Source organism: Bos indicus, chromosome 1 (assembly GCF_029378745.1).
Source record: "Bos indicus isolate NIAB-ARS_2022 breed Sahiwal x Tharparkar chromosome 1, NIAB-ARS_B.indTharparkar_mat_pri_1.0, whole genome shotgun sequence".
NCBI lineage: Eukaryota > Metazoa > Chordata > Mammalia > Artiodactyla > Bovidae > Bos > Bos indicus.
Window position 1 is genome coordinate 90,177,559 of NC_091760.1, and position 5,598 is coordinate 90,183,156.

At 40.9% G+C, this 5,598-nt stretch overlaps 1 non-coding gene across 1 annotated transcript; it reads right to left on the minus strand.

The window, feature by feature from the left end:
- Positions 1-5,318: 5,318 nt before the first annotated feature.
- On the minus strand, positions 5,319-5,391 carry TRNAY-GUA (transfer RNA tyrosine (anticodon GUA)). The gene has a single exon. It is a non-coding gene; the product is annotated as a tRNA-Tyr (tRNA).
- Positions 5,392-5,598: the final 207 nt, after the last annotated feature.

Here is a 5,598-nt window from a genome sequence, read left to right on the forward strand (position 1 = left end):
CTATATATGTACTATACTTCTAAACAATTGATTCCAGGAGCACGGTTTTCAGAAAGAATGAAGAACTAGGTATGCCCCTTATCTTCAAGTTTAAAGGCAGATTAAGAAATCCAGGTACAATCACCTGACAGATCAAAAATTGCTATCACAGACTTAGTTTCCTCTCTAGACAATCTATATGTAGGTTAAACAAAATTTGCAGTTCATGCAATAAATCTACCTTGTAGGTAGGACCAGAACCAAGATTTCTCCTTATCTCAGGAAGCAAGTATATCATCAAGCCAATATTGAATGTGAGTGGGAACTCTTCAAATTTTCTCCTACCACAGAAAAGTTGGCTTCATTTAACCAATCTACTACACAAAGATCAGCTCTGTACCATGCAGACTGGCATTTAACAGATGCTACTTCATGATTATGAGGCATATAATATAGTATATTAAATCCTGAATATTTTCAGTGATAAGGCTCTATCACAGGCAGTGGCTGAATAGTTAGTTTTGGGAGTGGAAAAATATGCCATGGAGGCCAAAATAAATGCTCCAGTTTCAGTTGAGATAAAAAACAACAATAGCCATGGCCATAAATATTTGTAGAGTGTTTCACAGCTCAGAAAGATTTACACACATTTTAAATCAAAGATTCTTATGCTTCAGCTCTGAAAGACACCTAGGGCTGAAAGAATTCAGTTCATTCTCATTTGACAAGAAAAACTGAAGTTATAAAGATTTAAATGATTTTTCCAAAGTTGCAGACGGGGATTCAAACCTAGACATCTCTCAATGGCAAGTGCTACTCACTCTCTTCCCCCCGCACCCGCAGCCGAGAGACAGTGGAGATATGAAATATCCAGTTTCCCAGTTTCACTGGGAAATGATCTAGGAAGCCCTGTGGAAGGCAGAGAGGATCTATAAAGTATTATTTATGGAAATAGCAAAACAGTCATGCATCACTGTCGGGATTCTCCTTTCCCCAAGCCCAGGGGTCTCAAAACACTGCAATAGTAATAATGACGGTTTAGGTTTGGATTAGAATAAGTTTTTAGTTAAAGTGTTATATGAATAGAAAATCTAGACTTATTGAAAATAAATTATGCTATAAATTTGAAAACCATATTATACAGGTATCTTTTAGCAAGTGCCCTAAAGAATGTAAGTTCAATTCAATTTAACATATAATGATTGGGTATGCTGCCCATAAATTAGGCAGTAGTATTGCACTCCTGTGCTGTCCAGTATGGTAGGTAATATTCACACTGGCTGTTTAATTAAAATTAAAGAAACTAAAAATCCCATTCGCAGTCATACTAGCCATATTTCAAGGCACCCAAGAGCCTTATGAGGCTAGCGGCTAATTACAGAATGTAACTATTATCACAAAAAGTTCTACTGAACGATGCTATTAGACTCTTAAGAAGAAATAACCAAGTCTCCCAAAGTAACTCACATCCTCATGGAGAAAACACTCCTCTTTACAAGTACTCTAAAAATGCAGGAGTATAACTCTGGCCAAGCTCTCCAACAGTGTCTTAACACATAACATATGGAATCATTCCAAATAGGTGCTAGCTAATTAGAGGCTTTTCTCATCCCTTAAAGACATCTTGACATGTATTAAAATGTCATGCCCTCTATTTTCCTCATCTTACCAATATTCCATAGGGACCACACACCAATGTCAACATAAAATACTAGATAGTCTCCACTGTAGAAGTATATTTCCTATGCACGGCCATCCTGGAGAATGCGCCAGGCACCACAGTAGCCACAGAACGGGCAGCCCTTTAATCCCTGAGAAAGGTCTGCAAGGTTTACAGACCTCAACTGTTGACCCAGTCATTGGCTGGGCATGCCTGAGAACAGGAGAACTGGAAGTGGAGGAACAAGTGGCAACATGACTCAAGGAACCAGTGATGTGGATGCTATGTGTCATAGCAGTAAGCTCCCAGGACCCACCCTTCCTTAGCCAGGGCCCTGGCCTTGGGCAGGCTTGTCTGGCCTCAGCTAGGTGTCAGCAGAGCAACTTGGCATGCAGCTTAGGGAGTTCTCCAGCCAGTCTCACTGCCCCACACAACCACATCCTGTTTGTCCATTAGAGGACAATTCTCGCCACCTCTGAAGCACGTCTGGTAGGTAATATACACGTCTGGTGTACTGGATAAAATCTGTCCCAATATTCAGTAGGGATTAAAGTGAAAAGGAGGGAAACATGGAAATCATCTTCCCCATACCCTGAATCTCACTGAAGCAGAGAAGTGAGACATATGACAAGGTCTCAGTTGCTTCATCTGTGAAATAGAGGGTGTCTGCACACAGAGATGCCGAGTCCCACCAACAGAATGATAGTCACCAGCAGTGTGCTCCTGTACTGTCCCAAGCTTTCCCAACCCCCAGTTCCTCCTGCCACCCTGCAGTGAGTAGTTCCAGCATTTAGGTGCTCTCCTACTGCTAGGCTTATTTCTTCTATACTGCCCGGGTTTTAGTCAATGAACAACTCCAAATCAAGGACCAAGTACTTGAATCTTGGTCTTTCTTCATGAGAAACACACCAACAGAAGCCTATAGTAAGTATTTTTTGTGTTTACTGGGTACCAGCGTTACAGCCACCTAACAGGTAGGTGTTATTATTATCTTCATTTTTCTAGATGGTAATATTGAATCCCAGAGGACTTCAGTAACATAATTAAGGTTTCCCAGCTAGGCATGGTGGAAAGTGAAAGTGCTAGTTGCTCAGTCGTGTACGACTCTTCGTAACTCCATGGACTGTAGCCTGCCAGGCTTCTCTGTCCATGGGATTCTCCAGGGAAGAATTGTGGAGTGGGTTGCCATTTCCTTCTCTGGGTGATCTTCCCAACCGAGGGATCAAACCCAGATCTCCTACATCGCAGGCAGATTCTTTACTGTCTGAGTCACCAGGGAAGCCCATAGTAAGTTTAGAAAGACAAATTCAACTTGGGAAATAAGGATCAAAGCCTGTTGCCTCAAATACCATAATGGATAAAATCATTTCTATCATAAAACCTGATTCACCCAGGTCATCCTTTTTCTATAAAAAATCTTAAAATAGTTCCAAATTTCAGTCTCACAAGCTTCATGTATGAATGAGCAATCATAATGACTTTTGCTTAGTTGCTAAGTCATGTCTAATTCTTTGCAACCCCATGGACTATAACCAACCAGGCTCCTCTATCCATGGGATTTTTCAGGCAATAATACTGGAGTGAGTTACCACTGAACTATTAATGCCTTAAGAAGGACTAGGGTACAGTTAAGAACGAGACACCAGATGAACTCTGCAGATTTAACTCTCTCCGGGTAGAAAATAGCCTCACAGGTGGAAATTCAGGGCCAAAGACAAAACCTAACTTATACTGAAACAGGGTATAGGGCAGGCCTCATATCCAATGGTGAAAATAGATGCAGCTTTTTCAATAGGTCATGGGCTCTTTAAATCACAGTCTTGAAAAATCAGCCACTGAACTAGTTTATGAATCTGTGGGTACAGCATAGCGAAACATTTACTCAGGGAACAGAAAACCTTCTGGAACAAATAAGCCAAATGAATGCTTCGAAGTGGAAATGTTAACTAGTGATGTAAGTTCAGAGTGCAGCTGTGTCCAATTGAGTCGGGCTTCTGGCCCAACAAGCAAAGTCTATGAAAGATAGAGAAAAATTATATTGTTTTTTCCTAAACTCAAAGCAATGGACTTTTGCCATGTTAATTCTGAGTTTCTGAGATGAGATATGAGAAATTAAGAAAGCACAATGAAATGGTTTTAAAAACAAATACTTCCTATGTCATTGTGTTGTGGAGATAGGGTTGTAGGTTTTTTTTCCTCCTTTGGCTGAAGATTGAGTAGACCTCTTTCAGGAGATATGTCTCAGATTTATTTCAATTACCTTATAGTCTGGGTATGATAGCACCAAAAATATACTCTGTTTATTAATGTCTAATGAATCACATTTTGTGTGTTTTAGGACAATTCATAAGCTCTTGTGGTTCATTTGGGCCACAAGACACCACTGCACAAACCACGATGTCAGTACCTGCATTGGCCATTCTGCACTCTGTGTGGAGCAATGGAGAACCAAGCATGACCTGACTGTTTGCCAAACTAGTCATCATAATTATCCGGCAACATGATAAAGACCTCAAAGGATCAGTCATTACTTATGTAGGCTTTGGATAGAAGATAAAACAGTTTCAACAGGTTCTGATTAAAACTGTTCTTAACAATAATAACTATCACTTACCAAGACATTCATCAGGTACAAAAGTGTTTCAGATATATTTTCTCTTCTGTATTCTATATGATAGGTGCTATTATGTTTCCCATTTTATATCTGAAGTTTAAGCAGATGTGTACATATCTGGTACAGCAAATCCAAGGCCTCCAGGAAAGACACTGGAATGCCTCTGTTGGCAACAACATCAAGCTTGTCGTTCTGTAGCTAGGTCGTGTCCAACTCTTTGCAACCCAATGGACTGCAGCATGCCAGGCTTCCTGTCCTTCACTATCTCCTGGAGTTTGGTCAAACTCATGTCCATTGTGTCGATGATGTCATCCAACTATCTCATCCTCCATTGCCCCCTTCTCCTCCGCCTTCAGTCTTTCCCAGCATCAGGGTCTTAAAACCCTATGCTATACACTATAGTAGTCCTCAGTTGAACTGAGCAGAAAAAAAAACTTACGTAGTCAAATAGCTATCAAACAGTATAAATCTATATGTAATAAAATCATGAATAGTAGGAAAGAGATTCTAAAGTCCTAGAGAGGTTCAACAAAAGAAAATCTAGACTGGAAGGTTCAGGCAAGACTGGAAGTAGAAGTGCAAGGTAAGCTGGCCTTTGGAGTGGCTATGGCAGTACCGACACGAGAGCAAAGGTGAGGCAATAAGAAGAAATGATTATTAATAGAAGACGTGAGAGTTCATGAAGAGGCCAGACGGAGCAAACAGCACAGGAAAGAAGTAGCTGGCCACTTTTAGACTTACTCTCAATTTTTAAGCTCAAAAAGAATTCAAGGGGCATACAGATCAACCCATGTAAGATACAATGGCAGGTCTGATAGGGAATTGGGCTGGAATCTCCATGTCCCAATCTGCAGTGCTTCCAGGAGCTACCATGTAGAAAGGCTGTGCTTCATAATTCTGGTGGTTTAGTCGCTAAGTCATGTCCAACTCTTTCGACCCCATGGACTGTAGCCCGCCAGGCTCCTCTGTCCATGGGATCTTCCAGGCAAGGATACCAGAGTGGATTGCAAAAAAAGAAAAAGAAAAATAAATAGAGTGGACTGCTATTTCCTCCTCCAGGGTATCTTCCCAACCCAGGAATCGAACCTGGGTCTCCTGCATTACAGGCAGATTCTTTACCAACTGAGCTAGCAGGGGAGCCCTCATAATGCTAATTCAATCTAATATTGATGGAGCCTCTACCGTGGACAGATGCAGTGCCAATTACTAGGAAGATAAGGGCGAAAAAAAGGTCTGGTCTCTAGGGAACTCATGTTAAAATCACATAAATACACAAATATTTATGGAATGAGTAGGCCTGGGGAGGAGTATGACAACAGATACACCTAAGTGTTAAAAGGAGTAT